The 13734-nt window shown below is 37.4% G+C and overlaps 1 long non-coding RNA gene across 1 annotated transcript in view; it reads left to right on the top strand.

The window, feature by feature from the left end:
• LOC149912694 (uncharacterized) overlaps window positions 1–8706 on the top strand; it is a 36489-nt gene extending 27783 nt beyond the window's left edge. Inside the window, exon 3 of the long non-coding RNA XR_016461789.1 lies at window positions 8544–8706. This is a non-coding gene — a long non-coding RNA (uncharacterized LOC149912694). The remainder of the gene's footprint in view (window positions 1–8543) is intronic.
• Window positions 8707–13734: the final 5028 nt, after the last annotated feature.

Here is a 13734-nt window from a genome sequence, read left to right as displayed (position 1 = left end):
TGGCTTTTCCTTTCTGACTGCAAGTGTTCTTTTTTTTTTTTTTTTTTTTTTAATTAATGTACATACACTATTTGATTTTATTCTGCTTTCTTATTATGATGATGAACTCTTTGCAATGCACTGTAACTGGTTGTTACTGTAACTGGATGTATTTTCTGCCACTGGAAGATCAGGCTGTCACATCTTCAGCAGATTCAGTTAGCTTTCTCTTGTCAGAGCAGAAGGGGTTGAGGACCACAGTGCTAGTATCTCCCTACATATTGGGAACTGCAAATCCTTCATCTTTTACTGTGAGTTCAATCCAAGAGGCGTCACTGCAATTGGTAGTCATTCTTCAACAGATTCTATCATGCTCACATTGTATGAACTAGGCTTCTCAGTGTGCTAAGCTGAGAGTGGTATCAAAGCCAGTGATCATCAGATGGACTCAGGAAAGTGAGCATGAGGATTGTCAAGTGAGAAGGGGAAGAAGTGTGATTTACTATAGGCTACAGATGGGCATAATAAGAGAGAGGAGGTGTGAAGATGGCTTTGTGAAGTATAGCTTATAACATTTTGAATGCAGTGAGCAGAAGCTGAAAGAATTTTTGTATTCAGTCCTGCGTTGTAACCCAGATTTCATCACTCCACAGAGGTTATGTAAACATTTTTGAGAACTGAAAATAGATGCTGTGATCCATTTGAGGCTGAGACCATTAATGACAAAATGATGCCATCTGAAGAAAAATTCCCACTCCATATTTTGAAACAATGGACAGTACAGGGCACACTCAAGTGCTTTAAGGCAGCATCATCACTCTTTCGTTAACCATGGAAGAGAATAAAATCATTTATTTTTGGGATATAGCAAATAGAGTCCTTTAAAATCAACCTTATATCAATTTCTGTGTAAGAGTAGAGAAAAATAATGTATGTTTAAAAATGAAAAGTTGAAATAATATCTACTGAAACATCACATTTTTCTATGACAATTCTGTAGGATAAAATACCTCTTATGACCTGCATAGGCCTGTAGAAACCTGGTGTTGCAGGATTGTGTGTTTACCAAGTTTGTTATTCCTATCCTGCAGGGGAGCTCAAGAATAGATGTTGGCTCCAAAGCATCATTGGCATAGATTACCAGAAGACAATCTGCATAATTTCATTGCCATACTTTACATGTTTATGAGATTGAACCTGTTCTGTTATATAATAATAGTTGATCACTAATCATTCATGGATCGAGCAGTCAGGTGGGTTATTTTTTGAAGGCTTTGCACAATCTGTGACTTCAGTATCTTGGTATGCATTGTATGTTTTGTCCCTTAGAAACTTTAGGTACCATCTTGTTTGAATGAAGCAAACACTGACAAATAGGGAAGCCTCTTAAATTCTGGGTAGGTGTAAAGGAAGATGCTGTAAGGAGTCTTGTTTAAAATGATTTTTAAAAACAGTCAAACAAAGCTGAAACCCACCCTTTTCACAATTTTGCTTTTAACTTGTACACTTAAATTTTCCACTAGAATAGATTAGAATTATAATTTTAAATCTGAACACTCTGCAAATATGTAAATAAAATCCGTATGTGCAGATACAACACATGTATTGAAAAGGTATTTTCACACAACTTCTGAAGCGTGTAAAATTTTTTGTTGGTTTTGTTCTTAGGTGCCCAGACTTATCTGAGGTGGGGAATGTGAAATCATTTTTCTCTGTCCATTCTTTAACTACTAGGAAGAAGAGAAGATAAACATGAAATGAGGCAATTGTAAATGGTATATTACTATGTTATAATCAACTAAAATTGTGTGTGCACAGGAATAAACGACTAGTCCTGTGAGATAACTCAAAATGGTGAAGACTTTCCAGCCCATATTTCACTTCCATGATGGATTATATGCTTCATGTGCCTTCATATACATAACACTTCACTAATTTCATGAAACTCTCCACCTACAGAGGCCAGGCGTCAAAGAAGCAGGTAGAATCTTCTCCATTTTAGATATTTCTCAGAAAGCAAATGGTATCCTGGGCTCTATCAGAAGAGGGGTGGCCAGCAGGGACAGGGAGGTGATTGTTCCCCTCTACTCTGCTCTTGTGAGGCCCCATCTGGAATACTGCGTCCAGGTCTGGAGCCCCCAGTACAAGAAAGACAGGGAGCTGTTGGAGAGGGTCCAGAGGAGGGCCACGAAGATGACCAGGGGACTGGAGCACCTCTCCTACGAAGACAGGCTAAGGGAGCTGGGCTTGTTCAGCCTGGAGAAAAGAAGGCTGCAGGGTGACCTCATTGCAGCCTTTCAGTACCTAAAGGGAGCCTACAAACAGGAGGGGAATCAACTCTTTGAAAGGGCAGATAACTGCAGGACAAGGGGAAATGGTTTTAAGTTGAGGGAGGGAAGATTTAGGTTGGGTGTCAGGAGGAAGTTCTTTACGGAGAGAGTGGTGAGGTGCTGGAACAGGCTGCTCTGAAAGGCTGTGGATGCCCCATCCTTAGAGGTGTTCAAGGCCAGGTTGGATGAGGCCCTGGGCAGCCTGGTCTAATATTAAATGGGGAGGTTAGTGGCCCTGCATGTGGCAGGGGAGTTGGAGATTCATGGAAGGGACTTTGAGGGAAGGGACCTTCCAACTCTGGCCATTCTGTCATTTCTCAGTTTTAAACAGCTGTTAAAAACTGAGATTTTGTAAACAGTGTGTGCACAAAGAAGGAAATGGTTTAAAGGAAACAAGGTGGGGAGGAAGAGAATAAAGGTTCTGGTGATGATTCCTTGTACGCAACTGCAGTGTTAGCCATTGGATTCAATTCAATAAAGCCTTGATAGTAAATATGGAAAAATAAGGATTACATCATTGCTTTTGCTGGGGCAGAAGAAAAAAGAACCATAGCCTAGCTGAAAGGAGCAGGAACAATTTCTTGCCTTTCTACTTTTGGAAGCAAAAAACAAATCTCATAGTGCGATGAGAAAGAAAAATTTTGGAGGTGAAAAGCCCTACTGTGTTTTAAAATAATACCTAAATTAGGAACATTTCAACGGCATAGCAGTAGCAGTTCCAGATCCAGAACAAAGAAAGAGCAAAGAAACGGTTTGTTACCAAAGAGGGAGGGTGTCCTGATGCACCTAACAGACTGCTCTTCCGAAAGCTCTTCTGACTTACTTCACAATCAGCAGTTTTTCAAGGGTGTAACAAAAGAATTTTGGTTTTGAAATGGCTCAAATCCACTTAATTACATTCATTTACACAGAAAATGGAGTACTAGCCACAAATGAAACAAAAGGTGTAGTAAAAAAAAAGAAAAAATCTTGTATTTTCTGCCATGGAATGTGGGAACTGCAGCAGAACAGTGAATGTTGGTAATGGTGATGTTGTGATTTGTCACTAATTCCTTTTAAATCTAATTTTGACAAGATGCAGAAATGAGATTCATTAGGAGATTGGAAATGAATTTTTCTATTCCTTCTGAATGGAGAAATTCAATCACTCTAGCAGCAGACCTCATTTAATTTCTAAAAATATTTGGTCCCTTAAATTTTGCTGGTTAGCTGTGAATAATTTATGAGCTTAATTTACTCTGTGCTTTCTCATGTAAATAGCCATCCGCCTGCAGTTTCCTCTGAATTGCATTTTAACTAGGTTATTCTTGTTCTTTCTAATTTATTGAACTAGCATGTAATACATTTATATAAAATTAGTAATTTAACCACTTCCTTGATGAAAAACATAGCTGCTGTAATTTCATTATGAGTTTTAATCAGAGGAAAAAAGAATGACCTTTCTAAATGCTAAGGAGCTAGTTTTACTCCTTTGTGTCTCTGTAAGATTACAAATAATTTTGATGTAATTAAGCCATATGCTGGAAATGTGTGTTTGATCACTAAGTATTTGTTTTATAAAACTTTAACAGCACAATTAATAAATTGACTTTCAAAACATGGAAATTATTTTCTTTGAAGAAATTCTCTTGCAAAGCTCAGCATTAATACCACAGGAAAAAAAAGAAAAAAAAATGGACTGGATTTTTCTTTTGAAATGTTTTTTATTTTATTTGTTTGTTTTGAATATTTTTGAATATTTTTTGAAGGCACCAGAGGAATAATATTTACTTTCTCAGTCATGTTCATGATCTATCACATGCCATCTGGACATACGGAAGCTTGCTGCACTAACATAACAGCCACCCTTTTAGCACCTAGTCTTCTGTCATGTGAAGACTGCTCTTCGATACGATCAGAATCAATTTCAAGGGTAAATGTTATATTGATAACACTTATATTGCTCCTAACTCTTACAGTATCTGTAGCTAAGATGGACTATCATATCGAAAGACTTTGTTCCAAGAAGTTCTTCATTCCTATATTCTCCTTGTGCCACCAGGAGACAGCCTCAACAGTTTAGATTAGCTAAGGGGTTAAATTCTCCACCTGTCTTATCAAAATGCATCAGCAATTCTTTTGTGTCTGGGGCAGAATGAGGACACTACTCAGTTGCAGTGATATGATCAAGGCTTTATGCTTGTGGTGTTTTGTAATTAATGTACTATAAAGAATTTTGTAATTAACATAGCAAGGGATTTTATTACCAGCTTGGCACAGGATTTTGTAATCAGTGTAATTTATGGCTACTTTGTTGTCATTGTCTGGACACTCTGCAGATCATGTCAAATCTTAATACTTGGTGTGTCATACAATGATTGTAATCTAGATATACCTGTGAAGGAAAATGAGTCACTTAGATCTCTGTGGACAGCAGCAGAGATGTCTCTGTCATTCAGCAGCAGTTTTAATCTGAGGCTTGCAGCTGCTTGATGTTACAGGCAATGTCTCATGTGCTGTTACATCTCTCCTTTCCATGGCAGGTGTCACGGTGTGCTGGCTGTTACAATGCTTGGGGCTCTCACAGTGCTGGTGGGGGGACAGAGGGGTTGAGATGTGACCAACTCATTTACAGATGATAGCTACTGCCTTTAGAAAGTGGCACTGGTTATGCTCTCTGTATTACCAGGGATCGGGGTGGGAGGTAGCTGTCACACCCTTCTAAACTGTCACTATGGCATTCTGTGGAAAAAAAAAAAATCTCACCAATTTGTCCCAAGCCCATCAAACAAAATGGAAAACAGTTTTGAAGGAGAGATTACTCTCCTTTAGGTCGCTATTGATTCAGTTGATTAAATTCAAATTTTACAATTAGATTTCTTCATGCAGAAGCCCCGCATGGAAAGTTTCAGTCTTGAAGGGCACTAAGAGAGTTATGGGTGGGGGAAAATTGTTATTAGAAATGCTGATAATCTTAATTATAATGCTCAATTGCAGCTATTGTTGTGTAGAATAAATGCTCATCATGGCTTTTCTGGTCAAGAGTGTTTATCAGAGATGAACTAATGTGTTCACAAAACATCATTCTGTTTTCCAGTAATAATAATTAACAATTATGATGTTAATAACCAAATGAGTAGTATTTGTCAAGGAACCTCATTTGTCACTGTGAAAAAAAACAATCTTCCCTCTATTTATTTTCTCCATTTTGGCAGATCTTTCCCTTAGCTTCTGTCTTTTTTTATTTTCTTGTAGTTTGTCTGGCAGTAGAACATTGTCATGTTCACTGAAATGCTAACATGAGTACCTCAAAGGACTGTACCTGCTGCAGTGCACTGCTGGTTCATTTTTCTTTTTGTTGCTATTGCTAGGCAACCCTAATCACAATATATTTTGTTAGTAACGAATGAAAAAAAAAAACAAAACACGACAAATGTAATAAATGAATAGACCAATTTCCTCTTTTTAATTTTTATCAGGATGACTGGATGAGGATGGGTCAAAAACCTTGCCCCGCAAATAGGAAGGGCATGAGCCCTTCATTCATTTCTCTGGCGTCTTCTTTACTCATGCCTATGAAATTTGTAGAATATGTACTTCTAGGAAGACATGGATGTCAATGGCTAGTACACAAGCTTATGGCTCAGTAGAGTGGTAGGCGGAGTTCAACTAACGTTGATCTGGTCAATTTACATTTTTTTTAAATCTGCACATATGCGAAAGTAAGGGGCTGTTCAAATTCTGACTGCTTGCTGTCTTTAACTGTGCTCACACATCTAATAAGCAGCAGCATTAGTTGCTGTTTTTTTCTTTCAGCATCATCTTATTTATTTCTTGAGATGGCTGTTTTCAGGATCCTTCTTTGGCATGTTATTTGGAGCTGAAAAAGCCTGGAAAAACTTGGGAATGTGTGGAGGCTGGTGGGAAAAGCTGGGGCTGACTGCTTCTCAGGACAGAACAGGCCAGTGGAATGAAGGATTGATGACATGCTAAGAAGATGAACTTGGCAGGAAAGAGGAATGGGGAAGGAGCACTGGAGCCAAGTCAGCTGCTCGCAGCTGACTTCAGCAGGCTCTTACTTAGCTCAGTGCAGAACAAGGTTCATGTCACTGTTAGCTTATGTATAGTGTCTGTGCAATGGAAGCACAGTTCCACAGTGACGGGGAAATCCATACTTAATATGGTTGTGCACAAAATACTTTAAAATGCAACATTTTAAAGTTAAAATACTTTCAGATCCAAGCCTTCATAAGGAAATTTCCAAAGATTTTTTGCAACCTTATCTCATGATTTTTCTCTCAGACCAGCTAGCACCTTCCCAGCCTGGCTTTATGAAACCACACCCTTAATTAGGTTCACCTTGGTTAGAGAGCACACTGGAATAGGCTTCTTATTATTTCCCAGTGTTTGTCCTGCAAAGCAGCAAAACTTCTTCTTGCGAGTTATTTGTGACACCAGACAAAATATTATCAGAATACCAGTAGTCACATACAGGAATAAGGTTGACCCACTCAGCTGGTGATGAAGGTCTCTGGTTGTTGAACAGTCTTTCTCAGGAAGTGGCCACTTTATTCTCCCTTGGGAGGGTAGCCCTTAATCAAGCTCAGTAACAGGAAGCACAGTTAAGTTGTTGGCACCTGTGCTTTCTGGGCCAGCCATACCCCTTCATTAGGTGCTCAATCATCATTTCAGGCTGTGACCTTAAACCGAGCAAGAGAGGAATAAAATGCAATCATGTTTTAAAAGCTCTTGTTTCTTAGGCTTTGTCATTATACAGCTGAGTGCAGATTTTTTGGGGGTCCTTCTGAAGGCCTCTTTGCTGTGGCTGTGTTCTCCTGAATGACTTGCTAAAGAACCAGGTATTTGGAGGAACCTCCTTATAATGTTTGAATTTCTAAATGACTGCTAAGTGCCAAAATACTCCTTAAAATATGGTCAACTTCTTAAAAGTAGTAATGCTAATGATCCCTCTGAGATAATCCATTGTGTGTATAAATATGTTGAAAATAAAGCTGGTAACTCACTGTTAAGGTGGGCAGCGTTTCCTTTTAGTTTAAGTGCTGAAATTTGGGCATCTTGTTCATGTTTTAGTCTCATGACCTTGGTTTATTGGTTTGCATAAACACAGGGTGACCTCCGTCTGCACTTGCTGTGCTCAGCTCACAGTGTTTCATGTGGTTTCTGCCATTTCCTCTGCACTTCAATTCAATTGGAAGTGCTTCAGCCATCCACAGGAGTCTGCTGCTCACCTAAGCTGCTGAAAGGCAGCCACGTGCTGCCCATGAAACCTGGAGATGACAGAAAGCTGAGCAGCTTGTTATCTGCTAATAATCTCCTCCCCACCTGCTGTTCTCCCTGCTGATTTTTTTCACCCCAATCTAAGGGATATAAATGCACTAGGGCAAAAGGACAAACAAAAATAAGGGAGACCTGCAGATTTGCAGCAGAAAGTAACTCCAATTGCAGAAATGATGTGAAATGTCATTTTCCTTCAGGTTTTCTTCATGAGTCAAACTCTTCTATCAAGTATGAATATGTTGGTCAGTACAGCAATGAGAAAAGAGAATAGTAGAGATGGAATTAGAAGAAAGCAGTGTCAGGGGCAACAGCTTCACTCTGCATTACTTGTTAGATTTAAATTAGTTTGCCCTTTGAATTGGGCTAATGACTGCAGTACTAATTCTAGTTCCTTCTGTAACAACACATCTTACTCTACTCAAAATATGTCATCTGGCTGCCTCACTGATTTTGTAGATGCCTTTTGTGGAGCAAAAGGGATCTGCCAGTCTTTGTCTTCAGTGAGACTGAGAAGGATTCCTCTCCAGTCCCCAGTGCACTGTAATAGCAGAATCTTTTTTCAGATGTTTTCCTACCAGCAAAAATACAGAATTTATTCACTGGTTGAACATTTCTGTAGATAGTAAGGCAAAGACGTTTATTTTAGACCTAGTGTTTTCGGTTCCCTACTCAGCTTAAAATTAAATCCACAAGAGTGGAGAAAATATTTGGAGGCAGTGGCTCCTGGCAGAACTGGACCTTCTGAGTGTGACTAACTAACAATCTTTAGCAAACCATGAGAAATCTTCTGGCCAGCAAAAGGAATTACTTTTACTGTTAAGCACTCTCATATAAAAATTGCAGAAAATTCTAATTGTAGGAACATTTTGGCACTAGGAAATTGAGGAATGTTGTGTACTATCAGAAGTATGCAAGAAACCTTGTTCTTACTGATCTTTTTTTTTTTTTTTTCTACAGTGCCTGTTTTCCAGAGATGGACTGTGGTACAAAATTTTACTTTTAGATGGACGTACATATTCGTCAGCAGGAAATTCTAAAATCCAGCAAGGTTTCTCAGCCTATCTGACGATACTTAAGTAATTATTTGGTAGTGTTAGTGAAATCAACTTAAATCAGTCTCACACATTGGTCACGTTCTTGTTTTTTCTTTCTCGTTCATTTCTGTGTCAGTGAACCATTTGTTTTTCAATAATATGAAATATTTCATATTTTATGTGAATTACTTTATTTTTTGTGCTATGTGCAGTCTTCAGTTTATAAGCAACTATGAGTGGATGAAAAAGAGTGGAAGGAGAAGGAAAATGTGTTGTTAGGAGAAAAGCTAAAGGAATGCAGAGAGTTAAGATTTGTGAATGTGAAATGTTTTGGGGAAAAAGTAACTTTTTCACTTAAAGGAACATGCCTACCAAGAAAACTGGCACGCCAAGTGCTTGAGTGATTGTACTGATTGTGAAATTCAGTATTGCTTCCATGCAATTACAGTCTTTCTTTTTTTTTCCATAAAGATTAAATACTTTATGATAAATATTATTTCAAGAAATATAAATGTAAATATTTATTTATAAATATAAATTTCAAGAAATATAAATATAAATGTGTAAATAGTGAGGACAGATTCATGGATGGGAAAAATTGCGACTTTCCAACCTGTGTTAACCCAGCTGTGAGTGACAGTTCCTAGGCAGATCTATATGAAATAATGTTTTTTAATTTAATGGGCATTTTTGTTTTGCTCAGTTTCTTATTTTTTCTTGTCTGTTCTTCCATTTATTCAAAAGTTGTAGCTTTGTTCTGGAGTTCTGAGTCTTGTATTGGAATTAATTTTAAAACAGACTTAAAGTCAGTCAGCTCCTCCTTGCTTGGTGTCAGTTATAAGCATCCACAACGTTTCTGTATTTTAAGTACGAGCCTCTAATTGTGACCTGTCAAAGCACATGTACTTTTCATGAACTGAAGACTTGGTCTTGCTTCCAATAAGCAAAGTAGGTATCCAGTCTGAGGCTGAATATTACATCGTTAATATTGTGAACACAGACACTTTGCATATGTCCTCAAATTTACTTCAGAAGCAAAAAACTCATCTCAAAGATCCATGTTGAAGCATGTCTCCAGTCTTCACTCTGCAGAGATTGAACAGCCATTGAGGTTTTTTGTGTTTAGTTTTTTAGAGCAAAAAATCACACAAATTCCTTTTGCCTGCATTCAATACAGTGATATTACATATCACTGCAACTTCATACTGAAGCAATTGTGACCAGAATAGTCAGACCTCCAGAAAATTCAGTCATATGTCAAAACATGGCACTTTACAAAGATGTTTGGAGGGCTGTTTTGTATATATTTTTATAAATTCTAAGACATTTATTTTCTGAGCAGCATTCATTTATCATGCTAGTTATGTGTGTTCCTTTTTGCACTCCTGATACATCAGAACATTAGCTTTGTTTGTGCAGTATTCTTAAGGCTATGAAGACACCAAGGGCTTGGAGGAGTTAGACTACTCTGATTAAAGAGTGCATGTGCAGACAGTGGATTAAATTCATACACTACATAAAACCTGAGTGATTCATCTTCTGTGATGAAACTTCCAAGCGTTTGCCTGGAAAGTGTGGAGGGGTGGAATCTCCCTGCTTGAGATGCAAGGGATCTGTCAGGATGAGTGCAATGCAGTCTTTTGAGTTATTCAGTGAAGAGATAAAAAATACCATAGAATCATTAACATTGCAAAATACCCCTAAGATTATGAAGTCCAACTATGAAATTTGTGCTTATACTCAGATTTTGTCAATGTTTGAGCCAAATAGCCTGGTGTAAGGGGTACTTTCTTGTAGGATGCAGACATATATCATCTTGATGTATTGTCTTATTCCTATTTTCTCCTCTAGACCTATTTACATGAAATGGTAGAATGGTAGAAATTGCACTGTATGTCATGGTATTCTGTTACCAATATTCTGAATATCCTTGTTTTAAAAAATGTTTATACTTAATATTTTGTTAATCTTATTTTTAATGGCAAAAGAGTGTTCCCTTCCTAAGCTTAGTGTTATAGCATATCCCACAGCTGAACAGTGTTGTGGATCTGAATTCATATCTGTTTGTCTCAAGTCAGATAGGGAAGTTTATTCTTCTTACTGCAGGGTGGTTTTGTGTGTTCTTGTTTTGATTGACGTGACTTCTCTTTCTGGAATTATTATTTTGGTGGCACAGTGCACGTTTTCAATGATACTCTGCCAAGTGAGGAGGGCAATTGCCATAAAAGAAATACATACAGCGTATTTTGGAAAGAGATGTTTCAGCCACTTGAAAACCATATCATTCCATGGTATGCATCCTTGGGAACATCCACTGGAATTTCTGTTGTTGACTTGGAAAGTACCACATTTAGTTCAGTGTTTGAGGCCATGGGTCTTTTTAGAAACAGTTTTCATTCTACTGATGGGCGACTGAAATACAAGTCCATAAAAGCTCCATGAAGCCTATTTCTAAAGCCCCATGTTGCTTAGTTTCAAATGATGACATGAAGGAAGAGTGGTTAGTATGTGTTAATTTGAGATCAAGGAGTGTGTAATAGCTTCTGTCCATTATGGATGAAAAATTAAGGCTGTTCTAACAGTAGCCTTGTACTATGTACAGTTAGTGATGGTGTTCATAACTCCTTACAACCATTTCTTGCAGGTTCACCACCTTAGAAGAATTTCTCGCCCAAACTCACCCTTTCATTTCAAGCAATTTAATTTAAAATGGGAAATTGTTTCTCTCTTAATCAGTATTTTTTAAATTATGTATCCTTTTAAAGTTGTATCCATGAAGTTTAGTTATTTAGGTGTACTGCTGCTTTTAACTCTCTATTTTCATTCTTCTCTAAAATTTAATGGCAGATCATTTAACCCACACATGCTATGCTATCACTGATAAAACATGAAGGGATTTTTTCAAATTAAGATTTACAACTCTGTATATTAAAGACTCTATGTTATTTGTGTTAAATATTTCCAGAATGTAATCCTGCAACTTAATGAGGAATTGACATTGTATGATTTCAGTACACACTGTCTGTCTGTATGCTAGAGCATGTACAATATCTATTTTTTATCAAAGTACAGAGAAAATTTTGTAGATTTGTTCAAAGAAAGATTGCATTAGAAGATTACAGAGTAATACCTGGCACTATCTCTTTTTTCATATCTTTAAGGTTACATAAGGTTATTCTCTGTTTGGCAGAGATTGAGAGAACAGGCTTGTTTAAAGATTGACACCAAAAAATGTTCTTTAGACATTATTTTCTAAGGCAGATGCTGACCATATGTTACCAGAAAGCAGACTGTAATCAGCCTCTCATAAACTAGGGTGTGGTTTGCATTAAAAGAATGAGAACTTTGATTTCGAAGAGAAATAAACTGGAAAAATAACTGTGCAGAGCTCCTTTGTGTTGTTAGGAATGATGTTTCCTTGTTTGCTTTTAGGATTATTTCTACTTTCTCAGAGAAATTTTATATGAAAATTACCATCTTGATGGTGAACTACCTTCCAGTCAGGGAAGTGAAAAAGTGCAATCAAGGGAAATATAAATCCACTAGTTTTTACTAGAGGCACAGTGTTAGAGCTCACATATGGTAATGTAACTTGCTTGTTGTAACTTACCACGTACATAAGGTCTGTCTTCTTTCATACCTCCAATTGTCAGTTGAGTTTCAAGTTGTTTTTTCTTGAAATTTCCCCAAATCCTTGACCTGAAAAAGATTCCATTGTTTTATTTTTGCCTTTGTTTTTTTCTCAATGCAAAGCCACTTCATATTGGATATCGGAGAAGATAATATGCACAAGTGTATTGGCTCTCATTTGTGATGTGATGTAGTAGCCTCATCAATACTGAATAGGCATAAATACTTTTATAATACAAATGAAAAAAATTGAAACAAATTACTATTTCAGTAATGTTATTTTCCATCAGAGGCTCCTTTTGCAAATATTTCCAATATAAGTTGTTCTAACATGAGTAAAAAGGCAAAATTTTCATCACATGCTCTCAGACATCAGGACCAGCTATCACTCTGGTCTCCAGTAAAATTGGAGACATTACTTTTGAAACTGCCTCAGTATTTGTTTTTTATTATTAAAAAGTGCACAAAAATCCAAGATTTCACAAGTAAAAATTAAAAACAAATGTCCTTCTTTGCTGTATCAAGACCATGTAGACACTTATCCCTGGTTATGGAAGAAAAGCAAAGTGAGACAGTCAATGCACTGAGCAAGTTAAGATCATTGCAACTTCTGGGTTACTTTTGTTGTCAGAGAAACTTGTGAACAGACAAGTGTGGGCTAGCAGACTGCATGGGACTAAGAAGTACATGGGAAATATCCACAGAGATTCTGCAGAGTATGTTTCAAAGCCAAACCACAAGCAGATTACTCTAGAAAAGGTGCAAAGTTTCCACACTAGAACAAAATATTGTCAGTATGGCTCCCTAAAACTCAAGTAACTCAAGAAAACTCTGGTTTCATTCACCAGAGACGAAGCATAGCAGTAGCTTTATTTTATGTGTTCAGTTAGGAAAAAATAGCTGTAATGGTACTGGGATTTTTTTAGGTGTTGAGATAGTTAATAGTGGTCCCAACAGATTGCTCCATAGTTGGATTATCCTCAGCTGTCTCTGACTGACTACTAAAGTATCATAACTACTGTTTCCCCTCTTTAGAGCCGTGGCATGCCTTCAACTATTTACTCCACAGCTGAGGAATAACTGTGGCACTGCTCTATTTCATGACAGCACTAGTGAAATTTACCCCTGGGTATTCTGGTTTATTTCTGTTGTGTATGTAAGGGTTTCATGGAGATCATTGGATCCTACTAATATACATACATGCAAAATATATATACAAGATTTACAAATGAAGACTAAGCAAATACTATCCGTAAAAATATTATTCAGCATGGATTTTGCAGTTCCAGAACTGTAGTATAGAGAGTATAGAGTATATAGAGATGAAGAATCACTCTCTCCCATCCAGCCTCTGGAAGCACTACAGTACTGTCCTCATGTTTCCATGCAGACATGAGAGCACAGTAATACTCTCCTGAGGGAGCATCTCCACACATAATGTGACAGTAGATTGTGCACAAGAGTATGTGACATTGTCTATGTAA

This window comes from Phasianus colchicus, chromosome Z, assembly GCF_987193195.1.
Source record: "Phasianus colchicus chromosome Z, bPhaCol1.hap1.1, whole genome shotgun sequence".
NCBI lineage: Eukaryota > Metazoa > Chordata > Aves > Galliformes > Phasianidae > Phasianus > Phasianus colchicus.
The sequence above is the reverse complement of the archived record's forward strand: the minus strand, read 5'-3'. Positions and strand labels throughout refer to the sequence as shown.